The following is a 24,452-nucleotide window of genomic DNA, read 5'->3' as shown; positions in this document are numbered from 1 at the left end:
GGCAGTTGGAGCCCCCGGACCTCAGCTACTGGAAACAAGTTCCTGGCCCTTCAGAGGGTCCTCAGGAGCTGTGGTCCATCAGACCACCAACCCTCCATCAGATCAAGGCTGGTCTCTCCCACAGTCTCTCTGCATGAGTGGGCAGGGCTCCCACACCCAGGTAGGCACTGGTGCTCATCACACTGAATCCCAGCTGGCAACTCCCCCTTGCCCCCCCCACATCTGTCTTCCCATGGAGAGAGTATCAGGACTCCCCAGCCCAGAGAAGCCCCATAGAGATTTGCGCATCGCACCCCTACACCAGGGTACACACCACTGGCTCCTCCCTACTCCCTTGGGAATGAATACCTCAGCGCAACTACCGGCTCTTTTGTTGACAGGCCCCTTGTTTATATCATTACTTGTATTTCACAGGAAGCAACCAGGACAAAGGAGAGCAGAGGCAGGACGGGTGCACAGAGCCACTGTTCCCTGCTGGGGTGGAAGCCAGCCTTCAGGAAGTGCAGAAGGCTCCGTGCCCCCCCCGCAGCCAGCAGGTTTTCTCCACACTCCCCTTTTTTCTCAGAACAGCGGGTGGCCTCGTTCCTAAAAAGCTGGCTACTGAGACACGAGCACCTCCAAGAGTAGCAGACACACCCGACAGGGTCATCTGTGCAGGTGTGAGCAAAGAGACAAGAAGGGCAGAGAGAACCAGGAGGATGGGAAGGCCACAGACAGCGGAAGGAAGCATCTGGGGGTAGGGGGGGATCCGGCCATAAGGGCCTGGAGCTGCAGCAGTGGAGGGGGTGGGGAGGGGAGAGTCACCCACCGCACCTCCCTTGGCCCAGGTCAGGCAGTTGAGATAGCTGTATCCAAGGCCTGTGGGAAAGAAACAGATCCATAAAGTTGTGGGACTGGTTTGTCCAGAATGCGGAGAACAGGAAACACAAGGTACAGAGGCCAAGGAAAGAGGGTCAAGTAGGGAGGGTTGTCCAGAGTCAAAAGGCTCCCAAAAGATCTGGCAACAAGGGCAGCCAGCACTGGCAGGCCACAGGGAACCAAGGCTGAGAGTTCACCCAGGGCTGTTTCCTGGGTGCAGAAGGTGGTCAAGGGGCCAACTGTGAGGGAGCCAGGGGCCAAGGAGCCAGTAAATGTGAAAAGTAAAGGACTAGGGTTTCTGGAAACAAGAGAGTGATGCCCACAAAGAGTGTACCACTCTTGAGCGACAAGCATGAATAGTGATGAGCTCAGGCCAATGCGAGAAGCGTGGGCAAGACCGAACAAAGGCTGAAGCTAGCCTCATACATTGACAGTCTCTTTGACCAAGCTAGTCAGGCTCCTCTGAGCCCTCTGCCCCTTCTGTCTCTGTCCTGGTAGATTCCAGTTTTAGCAAGAATCCTGCTAAGGCAGTTTAGCCAGGATCCCCTACCCTCCATCTCTGGTCACCTTACACATCTGACCAAATCCTCACCCTCCTAGTGCAGCATCCCCCACATGTTATCTGATCACCCTAGCCTGACTTCAGCAAGAATTCTGTTAGGTCTGTTAACAAAGAACTACCCTACCCTCTCATAAATTCTCCCTCCATCCACTCCTCCCCCTACCCTGCTCCCTGGCTGTAAATTCCCACTTTTCCCTGTAATATTTGGGGTTGAGCCCAATCTCTCTCCCTTACTGCAAAACTCCATTGTTATAGTCTTTACACCTATTACGACAGTCCTGAAGAAAGTCTACCTTACTATGTTCACAGTGTCAGAATAATTTTTTTTTTCCTTTAACAATATGGAGCTCTAAGTCTTCCTGGACCTGGAGTGTGAGAACAACTGGGGCTGGCATTTGAGGCTGGACGCTGGCCTCCCCCAAGAAGCCCCAGGGACAGATCCTGTCTGCCTGGCCCAGAAGTAAAGGGCTGAAACCAGCTACAGGGTAGCCAGACACCAGGGAGGTCACCTGGAGAGGAAACAGAGTCTCTTCGCAGCAATGGTCACTCAGTGGGCAATCGGAGCCTTTCCTTAGAGCGGCTGGAGGCTGCAGCCAGGAGGCCTGGAAAGAGCTGGGTTCTGAGCACAGCTTGAGTGGGCACCCCAGACTGGGGATCAAAACACACCCAAAGCTGAAAGTCACACCATGGCCTGAACTTGAGCAGGGTGTGTGGGGTCCAGTTGCCCCTCCATGGGAGACCAAATCTGAAGCTGGTACGATCATATTCCTTACTCCCACCTGCCACTTTCCAATAAGCCTGAGTTTCCCACGGTGCCTTGGGGGGCTTCTGATGCATAATTGCAGACCCTGCCTTAGGACTGTGTCCAGGGATATGCAGCTGCCCTCGGCCCTCCCAGGCTCACCACTCGGACCTCAGGGTATGGATTGAAGAGATTCAGGGAACACTCATGCAGTTCCAACTGCTGTTTGAGGGCCCGTCCCCTGAGTATCAGGACAACACATTCCTCAAAGCTTTTTCTTTTTTAAGCTTTTTGGGCCCTGCAAAATAGACTGGCACAGGCCCCAGTAGTTAGTACTGGTAGACAGGGAAAAACCCAGAGAGGGGGAGGTTCATCAACCATTTTCTCGGAGTCAACCTTTGCTCAGTCCCACAGTGTGACTTCTCCCCAAACCTTACCCATGCAGGAAAGCCTGGCCTCAGCTCTCCCAAATTCCAGGGGGACACAGACAGGCAGCACCAGGAATGCACCTCTGACTAGGATCCCAAAGGCCCCACCACCACAGCTCACAGCCACTAGGCACAGGTGGGCAGAGCCCAAGAAGGCAGAGGCCGGTCCCTCCAGCTATCCAGCTGATGGACATCAGGGCTCCAAGAACTTCTCTCTGGCAGCTGAGTGAGGGAGATAGAACAGACCTCCAGAAGCCTGCCCAGGCCCATTGTATCTCAGATTACCAGGCCTGCTGCCTCCTAAGAGAAAACCACAGCCCTGCCCAGCCCCGCCCAGCCCCACTGGATCCCCACCAGGTCCAAGAATGGAGGAAGTGGGGTTCCCAGAACCCGCAGCTGGTGAGCACTTTGCTGACAGCTGTCAGAGTCATGGCAGCAGTCCTAAAACAGAGTATATCAGACTAGCTCAAGAGCTGCACATACTGCATCTCAAACCTGAAGTGGGTATGCTTCACAGTAACTCCACCAGGAACAGGGAGGGCAGATTCTTCTCACTTTACAGATGAAAAAACCAACTCCAAGAAAGGGAGAAAAAAAATTCAAAGGCTTGTCTAGGTCACTCAGCTACAAAGTAGGTACAACTCGAAAGCTGGTCTCACCACTGTCCACTCTATGCGATGGACAACATTCTTCACTGGTACATTTAACCAGGAAAGGCACTGACTATTTCCCACTGGCCAGGTCAGACCCTTTGCTAGTCCAACATACCACTTTCCTGTCTGAACAAAAACATGCTGTTAAAGGAGAAAACAGATGTTGACACATTATGAATTACCCCCATTGCTATAATGAAGATAAGACAAACCAGGAATGTTGGCATTGACTTAGCCCAAAGACTTTCAAAAAACTGGTGTATGTAGTCCCCTGAGCACTCTGATGACCAGCCAAAAACGAGACCATTGCTGTAGACCACCATTACCTCTCCCTGTATTCCTGATAGGAAAACAGAAGCCCTGAAAAAGGAGGAAACATGCCTAAAGATAGTTAACCACAAGCAGAAGAACCTGAGGTCTCACCACCTCCACCAGTGTTTTCTGGCTTTGCTGGAAGTCACCAGGGACACAGCAGGCAATAAAGCACAAAAGCAGGGTCCAAAGTGTAGCCGGCTCTTGGACACCCTGCAAGGGGGGCCCAGGTGGGAAATGCAATTAACAAAGGGGTTCCACCCACTTCACAGGCCAGAGAACCACCCCAACCGCACATCCAAGCCTGATCTCCATGTGACTCCAACCTTTAGGTAACGTCACCAGTTTACCTTTCCACACCCCGAGGCCTGCAAGCTCAGCCTCGGAATCTCATTGGTGGAAGGGGAAGGGCAAGGCCTATGGGGGTATTTCTGCCTGCTCCTCCTTCCAAGAAAGTTGGCTGCCCCTAATTGCCACATACAGAATATGAGGAAGACAAGGAATCCAAGGATTGATGTGTCAGGGCAGAGACAGGGAGCAGGAGCCTGCTTCCCGTCCCATAGGTAATATCATCCCTCCTTAAAGGCCACAGGACCCAGCAGCAGGAAACAGGGATCTTGGAACCCAGTTCACAGCCTCGAGTGCCAGGCAAGGAGCTAAACAAGTGCTTAATGAGAATCCTTGGCTAGGGTCTCTGCACCAGTCCTTGGGCTCACAAACTGATGACTGAATAAATGAATAAGCAAAAGAAGAACCCAAGGAACTCAAAATAACTTGTCCAGGGTCAGAGGAACAAGTTGCTTCTGCAGACCGCCTCTTACTATGCTAATAAGCATTTTTGTTCACCATACCTCTGCCCTTCAAATGTGACACCTCAACTCATCTCTAACCTAAATGACATTTCTTTGACTAATTCATGATTGATGTTCCTGGTGACAGAAGCATACGACACTCAAATCTAGACCTTGGAAATAAGTTACAGAGACAGCACAGTGTTGGGCAGGTGGCAGATATCAGTGCTGTTCCCTAAATGTTTCCAGTCCTCTTTTGCTCCCCACCCTGCAGGGAAGTATGGCCATATATGACTGCTTTGGCTACTGAAATGCCACTTCTAGGTGGAAGCTTTAAGAGCCAGGGTGAGATTCACTGTGCTCCCTGTCTCCAGGTGCAAATGACCAAGAACGTTCCAATTAATCAGCATGGGTCCCATGGTGAGAACAACATAAAGCAGATATGCGATGGATGTAGTGTGAGTAAGAAATAATCCTTCATTGCTTTAGGCCTCTGAGATTTGGGGATTGTTACCACGGCAAACCCTGATCTATCTAGACAGCTACAGGCAATGACTCACTCCCCAATCTTCTGTGCACGGTAGTGCTGGTCTTCCCATTCCCTGGCCTTAGGGAGATAAAAGCTACATTGCCAGTCAACCAGCAGGGGTTCAGAGACACCTGCTTTGTGCCCAGACAGATGAGATGCCTCCAGAAGCAGAGAATATAAGGGAACATGCACTGAAGAATTTACTAGCTCCTCTGTGGGCCAGGCTCTTCAGTGTACCAATCAACTTGAATCACTTCTGAAAGGATGCTTTATCTAATTTATCTAATTAGATATGAGAAAACCCAGTTTACATTCAGAACTTAAGCAAGTTACTCACTCGGTGACCACTCTGGGCCACGGTTTCATCATTTGTAAAGTGGGACATTAACATTACCCACTGTACTGTGTTGTTTCAAGGATTAAATGAATGAATACAAATAAAGCTTCTTGGATAGCATGTGATATGTCTCAATGAACACTAAGTCTTAATAAACATGATTACTACACATTTAAACATTCCATGTAATTGCTATAAGCTTATTCGTAACTCTTCCAGTTTTTAAATCCGGCAAAGGTTTCCCAGGACTGGCACAATGGCATTTTGTAAGCATTGCCAAGCTGAATTCTGTCTCAGTAAAAGTTGAAGTCAAATCCCTGAGGCCTCAGGAAATATGAGGCCTCATATTCTGTATGAGGCGTGAGGCCTCAGGAAATGCTTCCACAACCCAGAGCGTCCAGAACTCCCAGTTTCCCACCTCTATGGAAATTTCACTACCACCAGGACCTACAGGGCAGAGCTCCCTCCCCTCCCCTACGGAGAATGTGTTCTGTCCTCCCAGTCCCAAATGTGGGATGGGAGGGATGGGAGGCACCCTCACCCGTCCTCAGAGATTTGCACAGCTACCCAGTTGGTAAAGGATGGAACTTTCCTAAGCAGTCAACCCTTCTGCGGTTCCTTCGTTTCCCTGCCCTTTCTTGCTAGAGGCAGCTACAAACCTCAGGACGCACTAGTGAGCTTGAACTTGGGTGCCTGAACAGTGCTGCTAAGCTGAGGTTGAGTTCAGATTAATAAACACTACAGAGCATCTACTACATGTCCAGCCTAGGTTCTAAGACCGCATAGAACTGACAGCCAATCAGGGAGCTGTGAGCCTAGAACAGTGCTTGCAACAACGCCTGGCACCCCACAGATTCTCAACCACACTTTGTTGAATGAACTGAAGACCATCTTTAGTGGTTCAAACAGTGGAGTTCAGAGGTGTAAGGACGCAGGAAGACAGGAGGGGAAATCCATCTAGTAGCCTGGGCTTCCAAGGCCTGACCCCCAGACATCATGGATCCTCAAGATAAGACAAAGCTTGGAGATAGCAGAGAGAGGAGCAGGAAGGATGTGTGGGGCCATCACAGAGGAGTATGTGTTTCATTCTGAGGGTGCTTGGAGGATCCCTGGAAACAAGGGCACTCGGCCTTCCACAGGGCTTACTGAACGATAGAGGTGATGTAGGGGTGCTGGGGTGCTCTGATGACCAAGGCGCCAGCTTTCGCTTCACCAACAGGGTAGGGTGACCCAAGCACTCTGCAGGCACTAACTTCCTGTACCTTGAGGTCAAGGGGAAGGGTAAAGCTTACCCTGAAGGATTTGGCAAGCAGCTCCACCCACTTTTATCAACTGGAGGGCAACCCTCATCTCAGAAGAGGGGAGGAATCCTATGGAGCTGACTGTGGTTCAGAGAGCACACCTGCACAGGCTCCAGTGCAATGCCCTGCACTCAGGGCCCAGGTTGACTTGATGCCCCTAGACCCCACCACCAGGGACAGCCTGCGAAGTGGTGTGGGATCCAGCTGCCAGGCCAGCACCGGGGCCAGTCGCTTCCGAACCACGACTCCCAACAGCACTGACTGCTTCCAGCGAGAGACCAACTTCGTGTTCCCCGGGATTCGTGTCCCAGCGGTCCCGATGCGCAAGTCCCTACACAAATACACGCACACACCCTACCTACCAATACCACCACCCCTACCGGGAAGGAGCAGCGGCCCGGGACGGACGAACTCCATAGCCACAGACCCAACTCGACCGAAGTTCCAGTTATATCAGGAGTTGGGTTTGCTCCCAAGCACAACCCCAAACGACCAACAGGGAGAAGCAGGATCACCACCTACTCAAACTCCGGCCGCCCCAAATCCGTGACGGGCAGAATGGGACTTAGGGCCAGGGTGGGCGACTGGGAGCACACTTGCGGCGGGGCAGGGGAGGGGACCACCCTCCCCTGTCGGCGCCACCCTCCACCCTCTAGCCCGAGCTCCGGGCGGCCGAGGGTCCGGGGCGGAACCGAAAGGAGTGCCCATCCCAAGGCTCGCGGCTGGGGAGGGGAGCAGAACCCAGGACCACGGCGATCTGATCCCTCCCTCCCCGAGTGCTCCCACCACGCCCGGCCCCAGCAGGCACCCGTCCGGCAACGCGGACAGAGCGAGGGCGACAGAACCCCGAGCGCCAGCCGGGTCGACCGCTGCGGCTCTCACTCCGCTCGGCGCCCGAGTTCGGTTCAGCGGGGTCCGGACCAAGGCCTCAGCCCTCGCGGGCGATCTGAGCAGACAAAGCCAGCGCTGGCCGCCGGGCCGCCCCGGGGCAGGAGCGAGGGCGCTGGAGGGACCGACCCTGGACCAGGGGATCAGTCCTTGTCCCCAGAGGGCGCTGGGGGGTGCAGGGGGGGATCGGCTTCAGACAATGAGGGGGGCAGGGCCCGACGCTCCAGCGGGGGCTCGGCGCTCTACTCACCCGGGCGCGGTGGCGGCGGCGGCGGCGGCGACAGCAGCGACGCGGCCGGGCTCGGCCAAGGAAGTTAGAGCAAGTTCGGCGGCGCGGGGCGGTAGGGCGCGACTCAGGCCGTCCGAGCGCGGGGGCGGGGCGCGGAGGGCGGGGCGCGGAGGGCGGGGCCGGGGGCGCGGCGCCGGGTGGCTGCTGAGAAAGGGGCGCCGCTTCCCTGGGCCGCCCTGCGCGGCGCCGCCCTCCGCGCCCCGCCCCCCGCGCCCCGCCCCCGCAGACAGCCCCGCCCCCGCCCCGCCCCCGCCCCGCCCCGCCCGGCCTTCCAGTCCGCGCCTGTGCTGAGCCCGCGGGGCCCGGGGCCTCTTCGAACCGCTCTGGGCGGGGCGGGAGGCGAAGGCGGCCCTGGTCGGCGCTCGCTGGTTGGGTTCGTGGCTCAGGCCTAGTGGGGACCCGCACCCCACGTTTGGGGCCTCCGCAATATGCGGACGCCACGTTGGCGTTGTCACTGACCGGACCGGAACCCAGGCTTGAGAAGCGCGAGTTGTGGGGGCCACGTCTCGCGGGGGGCGGGGGGTACGACGAGGGTGACCGGGTAGAGAGGTGAGCCAGGGTTAGGAAAAAAATGGCTGAATTAAAAATACTGAAAGGCGTTCCTGCCGGGCCTCAGAGGCTGGAAGTGGGGGTAGGATTCCAACCTAGAGTAGTAAAATTAACGTTTATTTCTTCACACACCCACTGGCAGGTAAAGACTGGCTCCTGGTAGCCTTGGTGCTAAAAATACTGGGCTTTTTTTGGACCACCTGCCGAGATTTGTTCCTCACCTTCATCCTGAGAAGATGGCTGAGAGGGTTCTTGAGGGGGAAGGGGGGGCTAGAGGTACAGCCTATGGTAGATAGGGATTCACAACGCCGACTGGGCTCTGGCGTTAAAAAGGCTGACCTCTGGGGTCTCAACGCACCTGTCTGAAAAATGAGACCCAGGCACCGCCACTGAGCCTAGAACTCATTCAGTGGGGAAGGACTAGGCGATTTGTTCTGCTGGACAGCAGGAAATTCGAATCTGTTATAACCGGACCAAGAGACTGGCTGCACCACATTATAGTAAAAGCAACCAGCAGGTTAAGTGCAATGTAAGGAGGAGATCTTGTAAGGGAACTGTTGGGTCCATTCCCAGTTTTTTCTTATTAAGGGGGATGCAGCCAGCCTCTGACACTCAGACAGCTCAGAGACCTCCTTGGAGAACTGCCCATCCGTTCATCTAGAGCAGATAGTGGGTGTTTGAGTGCCGGGCCCTGATTTGATGCTGAGGATACAGCTGTAAATAAGACAGCTGAAGCCTTTTACTCCATAGCTGATTTTTGGTGGTGGAGACATAATTGCAAGTTGAAGTAAATGCTGGGAAAAGAACAAGGGACTGGGTTAGAAAACAGGAGCCTTTCATTCTTTAGGTGGAGCCAGCAGGAAAAAATGTCTTTGAGGAGTTGACGTTGGAATTGAAGTCAAGAGAATGAGGAGATAGCATTGGGAAAAGCAAGGCAGATACATTCCAAATCAAGAACAACTTGCACCAAGGTCCCGAGAAAGGTAAGCTGTGAATGTGTCAAGGAGCTAGGGAGAAAAAAAACAAACAGTATGGCCAAAATATGGAGCCTGAGAAAGAGAACCAGGATGATATGGGGAGGTGGGCGGGGACCAAGACATGTAAGACTGGTCTAGGTTGGAAACCTGTTATTAAACCATTGAAGGGTTTTATGCAGAAGGCTAATGTATTCTGATCTTTTACTATGTGAAGAATAAATTGGGTAGGCGACAGGCAAAAATGAAAGCAAGGAGACAATTAGACTCTTATGGCAGCCCTGGCCCAAACTAATGGTGGTTTGGACCAAACTGATGGTCACACTAAGATCAGTAGTTTGAAAGATGCTGTTTTGGACATGGACATCAATAGGATGGATGTGGGGGAGGCAATGGAGAAACCAAAGATATCTTTCAAGTTTCTGGCTGGAGTAAGTGGGTGAACAGTGCCTCATTTATTGGATAGGTTAGCCTGGAGGAAAGGGACTACAAGTTAGGCAAGCACATCAAGAATTCTGTGTTCATGTTGAGTTTGAGATGCCCATCAGAGATCCAGTTCAATTGTCCAGTCACTACACACCCAGAAGAGAGGCCTGGACTGGAGGTCAGGCTTTGAGAGACATCATTTTAAAGATGATAAGTGCCTTGGGTTCTGAGGGAGTCACCTAGGCCAAAGAGGTAGATGCAGAAGAGGTTGAGGTTCAAGAGAGACCCAGAGGAGTCCGAAGAGCCAGAGCCAGAAAGAAGACTGAAAAAGACTTCTTTTTCAGAAGGTTGGGGAAGTGAAAGGAGAACCAGAGAATGCTATATCCCAGAGACTGGCAAAGCAATGTTTCCAGAAAAGAGTGGTCAGCTGTGTTAGATGCTGCTCACAGATCAGATAAAATGAAGAAAGGGAAGGAGCCTTTGATTCTGGCAACATGAAAGTTGTTGGTGCACATGATAAGGGCAGTGTTCCTGGAGTGGTGAGGTGGCTGCCAGACCATGGGAGAGCTGTCGTGTTTGGACAGCTTATCCAACAGGGAACACAGAACTGGGAGAGATCTAGAAGGAATGTGGAATCATAGGAGGCTTTGGCAGAGAATGCTGGATGACCCTAACAGCCATTCTCCCCCATTTCCTTTATTATAGACTTTCTAGTTCTAGCTGGCCACATAGCTTCCTTGAATAAAAGCAAGTTTCTAGGACTCCCTCAGGGCTCTGCATGAGACTCAGTTCTAGCCAACAGGAAGTAAATGGAGGTGACCATGTGCAACACAGGATAACTAGCTTTAAAGGGAAGTGGTGTGCTGTCCTCAACCTTTGTTTTCTCCTGCCCAGTGGAATATGTAAAGATGTAGCTGCAGCTCACGCAGGCTTATTCAATGCTGAAGTGGAAGCCATGTGTTGAGGATGTTAGAGTAACAAGTTTTTGGGTTCCTGATGTTTAGGGATCTGCTGTATCTACTCTGGGCTACCTACTTCATCCTTTGTTTTCCAGTGCTTATAGCCATATCTAATTTTAATTTTTGTTAGGATATAAAGGGTTTTGTTAAAATATGGAAAGGACTAGAACAGCCTTGCAGAGTGATAGGAATGATGCAGGAGAGTTGGAAGGAGTGATGGTTCGGAAGAAGCGGTAGAAGGAGATGGGATGTGGGCAGGAATGGGGCTGTCCCCTCTGGAAAGGGATGCCCCCACCATTATTAAGGGGGATGTGGAGGCAGAGAATATGTTTCCAGTGAAAGTTGGGAGTGGAAAGGTGCTCATCCACACCTGATGATTTCTGCTTAACCTTGGATGATGAAGAAGGGCATGAGCCTAGAACAAGGAGAGAGTAAAGTCAACTTTGTGAATCATGGACCCTGCCAGCCTGAGCAGCCTCAGAGACAGCTGCTTCCTGGCACAGTTGGCCACTCTGTGCAGGGCATGAAGGGGGTGAGGGAAGTGCCCGCAAAGCCAGCAAGGCCGCCACCCCTCCCCCACCAGGCCTCACTGACAGTTACTGTGACACTCGCCTGCCATTCCCAGCTGCCCTTTGAGACCCACCAAGCTTTACCTGACCCAATTTTACAATAATTTGTTGTGGCTTTCAGAGAGCATCAGGGACATTCAAAACAGAGCAGGCCCATTTTCTTTTCCTTTTTTAAAAACTAAAAGGAATCACAGTGGTTATCATTTTGAAATGTACAGAAATATCAAATCACTATGTTGTGCACCAAGAACTGACAGTGTTGTAGGTCAATTATATACTTCAAAAGCAAACTCACAGAAAAAAGAGATCAGATTTATGGTTACCAGCGGTGGGGCCTGGGGAGGAGGGGGAATTGGATGAAGATTGTCAAAAGGTACAAACTTCTAGTTGTGAGATAAAGTACTAGGAATGTAATTAACACTGCTGTATGTTAGATTTGAAAGTCGTTCAGAGAGTAAATCCTGAGTTCTCATCACAAGGAAAAAAATTTTGTATCTCTTAATGTATGAGTTGATGGTTGTTCACTAAACTTATTGTGGTAATCATTTTATAATATTTGCAGATCAAATCATTTTACCATATACTTTGAACTTATACAGTGCCATATGTCAGTTACATCTCAATAGAACTGAAAGAAGGAAAAAAAAGTACCACGTAACCTAAAGCAGAAGAATGGAGATATGGACAGTCCCAGCTCATAAAAGGGCTGTATTATAAATAGTGATTTTGTTTCCGGGCTAGCCCCTAGAACTGTAATTGCCAAGAATATAACTGAATTATTGCACCTACTGCAAGCCTGAGGTATAGATTATGGGAACAGAAAATAGTACAAGGAGGGGTAAAAGAAAGAAACTGAGAGTATTTTCTTCTCCTGGACCTGGAGTGACTTTGAAATTTAAATGGAGGAACTTGGCTTTACCATCCTCTGACTTCCTCCTTTAATCCCCCATCCCCCCATCCCACCCATCCCAGTCTGGTCCTTGTCCCAGTGCTGCTTTTGCTCACCCTGGACTCCACTCTAGCACTTCTCTGTGTGTGTGTGTGTGTGTGTGTGTGTACAAGACAAAGAGGTGGGGGATAAAGGGAAACACCTTGAATATAAGAGGGACTTGGTGTCCAAGTGTTCCTAATTCTCAGCCTCTTGATCTTGAGCAAAATATTTTACGTCTCTGAGCCCTACTTTTCTTATTTGTGAAGTCAAGATAGTAGAACCCACCTCACAAGCTTATAGTAAGAATCAAATGAAATAATGTTTGTAAAGCATCCTATAAGCTAGAAGAAACTCTGTTTTCTGGGAAAGATGCCTTATTAGGGCCAGACGACCAAGGATCCTCACTTTAGTCACGATGTTTTGGTTGGAAGTGACAAAACCCTACCCAAACTAGCTTAGGCCAAAGGAGGGAAAATTATTAGAAGGATACTCAAGTCATTCACAAAATCAAAAGAAGAACTTGATCGATGTGACTCCAAATAACTCTACACTCTAGGAATCCCAAGGAAGGCCTCTAACTGGCCAAACTCTGGTCATGTGCCCACTCTTGAGCCAATCACTGTGGCAAGGGAGAGAGGTTTCCCTACTTCCACCAGGTATAGGTCAACATGTCCATCCCTGTGGTCAGTAGAGCAACATCTTTGCCAAAGAAGAGGTGGTGAGTGCAGGACCAGGGTAATTCCTGGCAGAGTTTTACAGTATATATATGTCTGGTATTCCTTAGGCCCTAAGCAGTCACTGAAAGGTTTTAAGCAAAATAGTAACATTATTACATTTGTGCTTTTAGAAGATCGGTAAGGCTGCAGTAGGATTGGAGGGAGCAAAATTTTAAAATAGTTAAGAAAGAACCTGTACAGTGGTTCAGAAAATTGATAATGAGGAAATGGTAAGAGGTGAACAGATTCAAAATATATTTAGGAGGTAGAACTGAGGGGTGACTAATAGGATGGTGACTAATAGGATTCTGGCTGCATAGACAGTCATGCTGTTTACTGAGACCAGGAATCCAAGTGACTCTGTGTGTTTGGTGAGGGGGTCACAACTTGGACCTCTTCCATTTGAGAGATCTCTGGATAGAGAAAAGATGTCCAGATTGTTGTTTGAAGTTCAGGAGAGACATCTAAGCAACATTACATATTTGAGAGCTGTATTAATCAGAACTTGTGTTCGGTTCCTGTAACATCAACCCAAGCACACTGCTTTAACTAAATGGTATTTGTTGCTCTTTGCTGCTCTATTGAAAACTCTGACATAACGCCAAGTTTGAAGGTAAGCAGAGCAAGACTGGTCATTCAGGGCCAGGTGTGCCCTGTCGGTCTGCTCTGGCTGTCCTTTCTGGGAAGCTTGCATCCTCAGAGTCAGCTGTGGTCACACAATGGCTGCTGCAACTCCAGCTTCCCACCTGCGTTCCACATATGCAGGAGAAAGAGCAGAAAGGATGAAGGAGCAATGCCTGTGTTAAGGAAAGCAACCTTTCCCCAGAAATCCCCACTGCCTGCTGCTTATGACTCATTGGCCAAGTCTGGTCACATGGCAGTCCTTAGCTCCAAGAGAGGCTGGGAAATGTAATTTAAAAAAATAAGTCCCGAGCCTGTTTAACAGAAAGAAAAGGAGAATGATTCTTGAGAGAGCGGCACAGAGATGGTGATTAATAACTGTGAAAGTAGAGGAAATTACCCTGGGACTAGGAGTTGAGAAGGGAGAATAACCGAAGCCGAATCCTGATGAACGTGGAGACAACCAGAAAGAGAAAAAGAAGAGGGATTAATTAACCTGAGAAAGAGCAGTCAGCAAGGCAGGTGCAAAGCCAGAAGGGTGGTATGTATACAAGTCGAGGGAAATGAGGGTTTCAGGAAGGACGGAGTGGCCCCCAGTTTCCAGTGATGCAAGGAGAACTGCAAGACAAGGCTGAGGAGTAACCATGGGGTCAGTAGCTTCAGAGAGCTGGGTTAGTGGAGTAGTTGAGTCAAAAGTGGGCTGGAGGCTAAATGAGGTTCAGGGTGAGATCGTTAGCTGGAAGATGATGAGGGTAAGAGGCTGAGGGAGAGGTTTGGATTTTTTAAGAAGAGAGAGACTTGAAGATGTTTAAATGATGCAGGAAAGACAATAGAAGAGAGATTAAAGAGTCTGAAGGAAAAGAGATGATGCTTGCTGGAGAAGGTGGGAGGGACTGGGATTCAGGACAAGTGGGCAACCAAAAACTGGAGGACAGATGGGGCTCCATGGAGACAAGAGGATGGGGGAACAGCTGAATGGGATGCAGATGTTTGTGGGTTTAGTGGGGGTCCCTGAGTGAATGCAGCCTTTTTTTTTTTTCTTCTGAAAACAGGAGAAATAGGTCACCTGTTAAAAGAAAGTGGTTGTTTGGTGGGATCCAGGGATTTTTAGAGAAACTTAGTAGAAAATGAGAGAAGCTTTTGAGGAAGGCAGGCAGGAAGGTTTGAGGGTGGTGAACCAGAGTCAGCGTCACAGCTCAAATGAGACAGCCTTCATCCGTCCTCAGCAACTGGGGTATGTCCCCGTGTAGAGAGCAGAGACAGGAGAATTCATCAAAGTTTGGAGGGGGTTGCTGGAAAGGCATAATAGAAAACAATGGTACAGAGAGTCGAAGACAATCAAAGAGAAAGCACTGAAGTGTTGTATCAGGAGTTGTGGGTGTTGGGGGAGAGAAGTGATAGCTGGAAGGGCCGGGTAGATGGAAAGAAAGGAGAAGATGGGAGTGGAGCTGGAGGGCCCTCATTGACTACAAAAGACAGGAGTGGTGGCTCGAGGCTACGGTCAGACAGAGGGAGGTATCCACCAGAGGGAATGATTGCGCTGGAATGGAGGAATCAGTGACCCTTGAAGTGAGGAAGTCAGGGTCAAGTATGGCAGGACTCAGGTGAGTCGGGCGCTAACATCTTTCACTCTGAGCTGTCTTGAATTAAGGTTGCCTTTCTTGAAAAGATCAGGGAGGCATGGAGAAAGGTAAATAGAAAAAAAAGTAGTTTCTTAGCCCATCACCCAATGCCTACCCAAATATCTGTTTTAATGAATTTGTAAATTTCCAAGGGCGTCTTACTCCTATATGCAACTGCAACCTCGGCTGTGGGTCTTCTGTCCTCAGACAATATCTCTACCAGACTATAGAGGTTTGTGGTAGGAACACAGTGGAGCATACTTTAATGATGGAGGCCGGGGTTGTCATAGATGATGGTGACGAGGAGTCCTGCCTATCTCATCTTAGTTGTCCAACCTATAAACTGAGGGTGGGAGAAAGGGGACAGTTGTTTAGTAGGTAACCTCCCAGGGCCCTTCCAACCTTGACTGCCTGTGAGTCAGCCCTATTGTAATTCCTCAAATGGGAGAAGACAGTTTTGCCAAAGCAGGAAGGTCCAGATGTTGCCAGTAAGACGTCAGAGGGAGAGTGCCAATCAGCGAGATTAAGAGCAAGGTCAACCCCAGCTTTGCCCCTGAAAGCTGTCCACTAGGGGAACTGTGGACTGTGTGCAAATGTGAAAAATCACTTGACAGTGAAGAATGATTCCTTCTGAAATAATCTCATGTGAACTGACTTTCACAAAGCTATGCATTTGTAAAACAACGTGGAAAGGTAGGCTCAGAGTGAGTCACTCACCCCATAAGACATAGAGCCAGAACTGTTAGCTTTCTGTCCAGACCTTTCTGTCTCAATCTTCCACCCCAGTCCTGGAGAGTCATGATCACATGGATTTGGGGATTCACTGAGACCTGGGACCCCTATGCTCAGGCTCTGCCAGGAGGGACCCTTGATAGGAACCCCAGGGAAGGGGACAAAGAGGCACCTGCCCCACCTGCCTGAAGCAGAGCAGAGCAGAGGTGGATGCTGTACCCATCACAAGTGCTTCTGCCTGGCCGGCTGCCTCACAGCTCTGGGGACTCTTCCCTGATTCCATGGGAGAAGCCGGCTGTCCCTGGGGAGCAGTGCGTGCTAGCTGCTGCCTCGTGCTCACACTGCCATCTAGGGGCAGCCAGCTGAACTGACTTTACGAACCACTGCTTTGTGTGTTGGGGCAGGAGAAAAGGGCTTTCGGTCCGGTCTGATGCTACTTCCTTCCTGGGGCACTAGTTCTCCTGGCTCCCCTCTCCTAGTTACCCACTCAGACAGGACCATGCACCTCCTCCTACGAGTATCCGGATCTCGCTTCCCTGGAAATGTTTCTTCTCTTCCCTGCTTCCACCGTCTTCACAGGCTCTCTCAGGCCTCTGCTGCTCATGTGACTTTAGATACCTTCCATGCACTGGCCACACTTCATGTTTATCACCAGACTTGCCATCTCTCACGAGCCCCAGCCCCAATCTAGAAAGAGGATTTGATTCCATGCTCCCCTCCCCCCCAGGCCTTTGAGAAGTTTGTGTCACTGAACATTGTGCAGAGGCTCAACAAGCCTGATCCCCATAACCACATCTGAGCAGGTCCTTGTAACCACGGCTTTGACCACAGGCCTTCTTCACACTCGGTGATCCAGTCTGTCACCTCTAGTTCAGGGGTGGCTGCACAGCCAGACCTTCGGGACCCAGTGTTGGGATCTGTTGAATTGCTTCTGGCCAAAGGAAGCTGCCTCACCCAGAGTTCTTAGACCCAGAGCTCGCCAAACCCTCTTACCTCATTTCTGGACAATTGATGAGTGATCCTGACTCTGGCCTCCCCGTGGGGGTCAGATGAAGCCAGAGTTCAGTTTGAGTTCAATTTCTCCCTCCACCCTGTCCTGCTTCCCTTACTTCCTGCAAACAGGTCTCTGGATCAGCTTCTGTTTCCGGTGCACTTGGCCCCAGCACATGTTGTCACCGCAGCTCAGAACATCTGCCCGTTCCCTTTGTGTGAGAATACAGAAGGAAGAAACCAGCCCGCCCCACCGCTCAGCCAGGTCCTTCAGAAGAATGGGCCTGGATGTTCCCATGTCACCAGCTTCCAGAGTGTCACTCACACTCTGGCCCTGGTGTCTCCCTTTGTTTCTCCTGCTCCAGCTACTTCTGGCCAACTGGTCCTCAGTTTCCTTGGGCGGGGGGGCTCTGCCTGCTGCTGTCTGAGTCTTCAGCCCTTGCCCTCTTCCTTTTTCAGAGAGGCACATTTGTGTACCCCAAGAGTGAGAAGCTGATTATCTTGGTTAACTGTCACCCTCTACATCACTTCTTGGACAAAACTTGTGTGCTAGCTTTGCAGGTTGGTCTGCCTTGCATACCTGACCAGTCCATGGGGTCCTAACTCAGAGTCCAGGACCCACCCCTGGTCCAGCCACTCTGTCCAGGACAATTTTGTGGTATAGAGCTCTGTTGAGGGGACTCCAGTGGAGCTGCTGCATGAGAGCCCCAGGAGAGGGCAGTGATGCATGGCAAATGAGTGTATAGTGTCTCTGGTGTGCTGCTAGGGCTGCTGACTCGAGATAATAAACAAAGTTAGATCTCCACATTAGCATTTGTAACCAGTTTGAGTATGAGTATGCAGATCCGGTTTTGTGATGATTATAGTCTTATTGGTCGATTTTTAAAGGTGTTTAAAACATTTATGAGACTGAATCATCAGAATTGGGAAGAGTGTCATTGATTACACTTAACTTCAAATGTTCAGGGTAATCTACTTTGTTAAAATTATAAAAGGTCAATTTGTTAACTGTGAGAATTTTTTGTTGTTCTTTAGTTGCTAAGTCATGTCCAATTATTTGCGACCCCATGGACTGTAGCATGCTAGGCTTCCCTGTCCTTCACTGCCTCCCATATTTTGCTCAGAAAAATCCTTCACTACCTCCGGGATTTTGAGCAAAATCCCGGAGGTAGTGAAGGACAGGGAAGCCTGACATGCGACACAGTCCTTATGGTTGCAAAGAGTCAGACATAGTATGTGAATATTTAAAGAAATGTTAACTATTTCAGTTTTCCTATGTTGCATGTGAGACAATGTGTGGAGCTGGCTGTGTTTCTCTGTGTACACAGAGTTCCTTGGGCTTTAAAGAGTAAGCTGTGGGGAGCCCAAGGGGTGCTGAGGGTCAGTTCAGGGAGCAGGACACCCACTGTCTGCACCTGGGGGTGAGAAGGTGTCTGTCCAGTGCTTTGCACCATGACCCAGCAGGGGCCAGTGAAGGGGGCTGACCCTGTGCGCTAGGGTAAGGGATTCACTGCTGGTGGCCCCCCAGCCCTCACCCGACACAGGCCTGAAGTTATTCAAGGTTCTTTTGAATCATGAACGTTGGGGAAGAGATGAGTGCTAGATCAGGGCAGCTGAGGTCTCTGCCTGGAGGACTTGTCAAAGGCTTCCTGCTTGAAAGGGCAAGCCGCATATCCCACCCCAGGAGCTGGCTGTGTCTCTAGGCCCAGCTCCCCAGCCCCTCCGTTCCCCAGGGCCCTGGCCACCTCCTCCTCTTGAGTGTGGGCAGTGCCAGGATAAGGACCTGGCAGCAGGCTAGTCTTCTCTCCACCTAAACAGGCACAATCAGAAAGGGCACAGGGAACACCCAGTGCCAACTGGATCCACTGACAGGCAGAGCAGCTCTCCCAAGTGCTTGTCTGAATTTGCATTCCTCTCCAGGCCTCCTCTACCCTTGCAGGCCCGTTGGGCTTCCCCAGCCATACTGATTCTATACAATTTAATGTGCCATGAGCTTCATGCCACATCTATAACCCTCTCTGAGGGGCTGAGGGTGAGGGCGCAAAAAACTTTTGGTCAGTAAATCAGATGCAGAGGTTTACTAAGTAGATAGGATAATGCTATTTTTATTACTTCATTAAAAAATATTTAATTAGTTAATACATTCACATGTATTAAAGTTCAAAAGGGCTTTGAAACGGACGTTTTCTTCTCACTTGTGTCCCCAGCCACCAGTACCCTATTCCTCAAGGCAAATACTGTTACTGGTTGTTCATGTACTTTCCTATCAGTATGTTATAGAAGACACTGTTGGTTGAATCCTCAAATCCATTCTGTTTTCTTTTTCTAGGGATAGAGTCACCAAAGTTTGGCAAGGTATAAACCCATCCATGAGAAAGACTACATTCTCCCAGCCACTTTTACAGGTAAGTATAAGCATACCTCACTTTATTGAGCTTTGCTTTGTTTATGTGTGTGTGTGTGTTTACACATTAAAGGTTTGTAGTAATTCTGCATCAAGCAAGTTTATAGGCGCCATTTTTTTCAACAGTATTTGTTCACTTTGTGTCTCTGTGTCACATTTTGGTAATTCTCATAATATTTTAAACTTTCATCATTCTTAATTTTGCTATGGCGATCTGTGATCAGTTATCTCTGATGCTACTACTATTGCATAAAGATTACGACTTGCAGAAGGCTCGGATGATAGCGTTTTTAGTAACAAACTTAAAATTAAGGTATGTACATTATTTTCTTAGACAAAATACTACTGCACACTTAACAAATTACAGCATAGTGTAAACATTACTTTTATATGCACTGGGAAACCAAAAAAATTCATGTGACTGGCTTTTTAAAAAATTTTGCTTTTATTTACTTTATTGCAGTAATCTGAAACTGAACCCATGATATCTCCAAGGAATGCATGTGCAGTCCTTAATCCTGGCCAGTGGGATGTGAGCAAAAGTGATATGTGCTTCCTCTAGGTCATACCTTAAGGGAAAGAGGTATGTTTAGCCTTTGACAAAATTCAACATCCTTTCATGATAGGATTAAGTATGATTAAGTATGGAAGGATCTGTTCCATACCAACAGATTAAGTATGGAAGCATTGTTCCTCAACATAACAAAGGCCATATGTGATAAACCCACAGCTAACATCATACTCAATGGTGTAAAGTTAAAAGCCTTTCCTCCTAGGATCAGGAATAAAACAAGGATGCCCACTACCACCATTTCTATTCAACATAGGACTAGAGGTCTTAGTCATATCAATTAGGCAAGAAAAAATAAATAAATAAAAGGCATCCAATCAAAATTTCATCAGAATGAAATCTGTTTACAGATCACATGATATAGAGAACTCTGAAGGCCACCCCAAAACTGCTAGAACTAATAAATGAATTTAGTAAAGTTGCAGATATAAAATCAATATATAAAAATCAATTGCATTTCTATACACTAACAACAGGCTATCTAAAAGAGCAAGAAGGCAATCTAAGCTTTCTAAATTAATAGATAGCTAAGCTAATAGACATCTATCGCTGGAGAAGGAAATGGCAACCCAATCCACTATTCTTACCTGGAAAATCCCATGGACAGAGGTGCTTGGCAGGCTACAGTTCATGGGGTCATAAAGAGTCAGACACAACTGAGTGACTGAGCGCACAGTAGACATCTATAAGCACATTCCACACAACAGCTACAGAATACATTCTTCTCAAGTGCCTAGGAAACGCTCTGGGCACTTATCTGGCTGCATCATGTCTTAGGTGCAGCACATGGCATGCAAGCTTAGATTCTGTGTGGCATGTGGGATCTTAGTTCCCCAACCAGAAATCACACTCACATCCCCTGCACTGTAAGGTGGATTCTTAGCCATTGGACCAGAGAAATCTCCCTAAAAAACATTCTTAAGTATAGACCATATGTTAGGCAATCACATAAATCTTTAAAAATTAAAATAATTGAAACCATACAAAAGTTTATTCTCTGATCACAATGGAATGAAATTAGAAATCATTAACAGAAGGAAATTTGAGGAATTCACAATTATGTGGATATTACGCTTCCCTGGTAGCTCGGACAATAACGAATCTGTCTCCAGTGCAGGAGACCTGGGTTGGGAAGATCCCCTGGAGGGGAATGGCAACCCACTCCAGAATTCTTGCCTGGAAAATCCCATGAACAGAGGAGCCTGGTGGGTCTCATGGGTCCATGGGGTCTCAAAGAGTCAGACATGCCTGAGTGACTAGCACACAAACAACATACTCCTAAATAACTAAAAGGTCAAAGATGAAATCAAAAAGGATATTAGGAAATATTTTGAGATGAATGAAAACAAAAACACCACATACCAAAGTTTATGCAACCAACACAGTGCTTAGATGGAAAATTATAGCTGTAACTATCTATATTTTAAAAAAAGGAAGATCACAAATCAATAAGCTAACCTTGTACCTCAAGATACTAAAAAAGAAAAGCAAATTAAACCCAACACAAACAGAAGGAAGGAAATAATAGAGATTAGTGCCAAAATAAATGAAATAAAAATGTAGAAAAAATTGTAAAGAGGAAATCAACAACAAAACCAAAAGCTGATTCTTTAAAAGGATCAACAAAATTGATAAATCTTTAGCTAGACTAGTAAAAAAAAAAAAAAGACTCAGTTTATTAAAATCATTAATAAAAGGGGCCATTATTTTATTTTCAGAAATAAAAAAGATTATAGCAAAAAAGAAAACAATCTCATGTACAATAGCATCCAATTAATTAAATAAATAAAATATTTAGGAATAAACTGAACCAAGGAGGTAAAAGACCTGTACACTGAGAACTATGAGACACTGATGAAGGAGACTAAAGAAGATACAAGAAATAAAAAGGAAAGGAAAAGAAGACAGAAATAAATGGAAAGATATTCCATGTTTCTGGATTGGAAGAACTAATATTGTGAAAATGTCCATCCTACCCAAAGGAATTTACAGACTCAGTGCAATCCCTATCAAATTTCTAATGGCATTTTTAGGATACCTTTTAGGGAAACCTATCCTAAAACCCTAAATAGCCAAAGAAATCCTAAAAAAGAACAAATCTAGAGGCATCACACTTCCTGATTTTCCACTATAGGGAACATTTCATGCAAAGATGGACACAATTAGAGACAGAAATGGTATAGACCTAACAGAAGCAGAGATATTAAGAAGACGTAGCAAGAATACACAGAAGAACTATACAAAAAAGATCTTCATGACCCAGATAACCACGATGGTGTGATCACTCACCTAGAGCCAGACATCCTGGAGTGCGAAGTCAATTGGGCCTTAGGAAGCATCACTACCAACAAAGCTAGTGGAAGTGATGGAATTCCAGCTGAGCTATTTAAAATCTTAAAAGATGATGCTCTGAACGTGCTGCACTCAATATGCCAGTAAATTTGGAAAACCCAGCAGTGACCACAGAACTGAAAAAGGTCAGTTTTAATTCCAGTCCCAAAGAAAGGCAATGCCAAAGAATGCTCAAACTACCACACAGTTGCACTCATCTCACATGCTAGCAAAGTAATGCTCAAAATTTTCCAAGCCAGGCTTCAACAGTGTGTAAACTTCCAGATGTTCAAGCTGGATTTAGAAAAGGCAGAGGAACCAGAGATCAAATTGCCAACATCTGTTGGATCATCGAAAAAGCACAAGTGTTCCAGAAAAATATCTGCTATATTGACTATGCTAAAGCCTTTGGCTGTGTGGATCACAACAAACTGTAGGAAATTCTTCAAGAGATGGAAATACCAGACCACCTGACTTGCCTCCTGAGAAATCTATATGCGGGTCAAGAAGCAACAGTTAGAACTGGACATGGAACAATAGACTAGTTCCAGATCAGGAAAGGAGTACATCAAGGCTGTATATTGTCACCCTGCTTATTTAACTTATATGCAGAGTACATCATGTGAAATGCCAGGCTAGATGAAGCACAAGCTGGAATCAAGATTGCTGGGAGAAATATCAATAACCTCAGATATGCAGATGACACCACCCTTATGGCAGAAAGCGTAGAGAAACTAAAGAGCCTCTTGATGAAAGTGAAAGAGGAGAGTGAAAAAATTGGCTTAAACTCAACATTCAGAAAGCTAAGATCATGGCATCCGGTCCCATCACTTCTTGGCAAATAGATTGGGATTTCCCTAATGGAAACAGTGGCTGACTTTATTTTTGGGGGCTCCAAAATCACTGCAGATGGTGACTGCAGCCATGAAATTAAAAGATGCTTGCTCCTTGCAAGCAAAGCTATGACCAACCTAGACAGCACATTAAGCATTAGAGACATTACTGTGCCAACAAAGGTCAGTCTATTCAAAGCTTTGGTTTTTCCAGTAGTCATGTATGGATGCAAGAGCTGAACTACAAAGAAAGCTGAGCGCCAAAGAATTGCTGCTTTTGGACTGTAGTGTTGGAGAAGACTCTTGAGAGTCCCTTGGACAGGAAGGAGATCCAACCAGTCCATCCTAAAGGAAATCAGTCCTGAATATTCATTGGAAGGACTGATGCTGAAACTGAAGCTCCAGTACTTTGGCCACCTGATGCGAAGAACTGACTCATTGGAAAAGACCCTGATGCTGGGAAAGATTGAAGGCGGGAGGAGAAGGGGATGACAGAGGATGAGATGTTTGGATGTCATCACCGACTCAAATGGACATGATTTTGAGTGAGCTCCAGAAGTTGGTGATGGACAGGGAAGCCTGGTGTGCTGCAGTCCATGGGTTCCCCATGAATTGGACATGACTGAGCAACTGAACTGATGGACTGAATGTTTGTTGTGATCCACACAAAGGCTTTCACGTAGTCAATGAAAAGGAAAAATGTTTTTCTGGAATTCCCTTGCTTTCTCTATGATCCAATGGATGTTGGCAATTTGATCTCTGGTTCCTTTGCCTCTTCTAAACCTAGCTGTACATCTGAAGTCCTCAGTTTACGTATTGCTGAAGCCTAACTTGAAGGATTTTGAGCATAAAATGAGTTCAATTGTACAATAGTTTGAACATACTTTGGCACTGCCCTTTTTTGGGATCAGAGTAAAACTGACCTTTTCCAGCCATGTGGCCATGAGCAAAAGGTTTCATAGCCCCAGCTCTGGGGGCTTAATTCAGAGCTCTTTTGTCTCCATCAAAATGTTGCTACTGACCTGTTTGGGGTCCTGTAGCATCATATTTCTGTAACTCTGTTTTACCCCATAAAGTGAGGAGTAGGATCAAGATTTTAACTCATTGAGTCTATGCTGGGAGTATTTTGAGTAAGAGATGGAACCAGCGTGTCTTGCTGGATATAGAGAGTAGTTTGAGGTGTTATTTGCTGGAAAGAAGCTCTGCCAAGAGAGGAATTTCCAGGGACCTGGCCTCTGTCTCTGGCTACTCCATGACCTCTCCCATTCTAAGTATGGCTGGACAAGCCCTGAGCATGTACTTGTTTAATGAGAACCTTCTCTCATTAACTCTTTGGTTCCTTTGAAACAAGAAAGATAGGATAAGTGCTCATTTCTTATTTTCTTTCCCAGGTTTTAAAATGAATTAATTTTCTAGTATCATCCAAAGACTTTTTAATTTTTATTTTTTTTAGATTTAAAAAATTTTTAAAGGATTGTTGTGAACTTATGAATTTAAACATATCTTTTATGTTTTAATCCATCTTAACTAAAGA

General features: G+C 47.7%; 1 protein-coding gene and 1 long non-coding RNA gene across 9 annotated transcripts in view; one reads left to right on the top strand and one right to left on the bottom strand.

Moving 5' to 3' along the window:
• The window catches only part of TSPAN14 (tetraspanin 14), a 53,066-nt gene extending 45,286 nt beyond the window's left edge, over positions 1 to 7,780 (bottom strand). Inside the window, exon 1 of the mRNA XM_065922723.1 lies at positions 7,652 to 7,780. The gene's annotated coding sequence lies outside the window, so the exon portion shown is untranslated. The remainder of the gene's footprint in view (positions 1 to 7,651) is intronic.
• Positions 7,781 to 7,945: 165 nt separating this feature from the next.
• Positions 7,946 to 24,452, top strand: part of LOC136159906 (uncharacterized) — a 25,685-nt gene continuing 9,178 nt past the window's right edge. For 4 of the 8 annotated variants that reach the window (XR_010661530.1, XR_010661529.1, XR_010661524.1 and 1 more), the window contains exons 1-5: positions 7,946 to 8,239; positions 9,087 to 9,222; positions 19,109 to 19,184; positions 19,408 to 19,496; positions 19,647 to 19,766. This is a non-coding gene — a long non-coding RNA (uncharacterized lncRNA). The remainder of the gene's footprint in view (positions 8,240 to 9,086; positions 9,223 to 19,108; positions 19,185 to 19,407; positions 19,497 to 19,646; positions 19,767 to 24,452) is intronic. The other 4 variants (XR_010661527.1, XR_010661526.1, XR_010661528.1 and 1 more) reach the window with 4 other exon arrangements.

Source organism: Muntiacus reevesi, chromosome 2 (assembly GCF_963930625.1).
Source record: "Muntiacus reevesi chromosome 2, mMunRee1.1, whole genome shotgun sequence".
NCBI lineage: Eukaryota > Metazoa > Chordata > Mammalia > Artiodactyla > Cervidae > Muntiacus > Muntiacus reevesi.
This window is presented reverse-complemented; position numbering and strand designations above follow the sequence as displayed.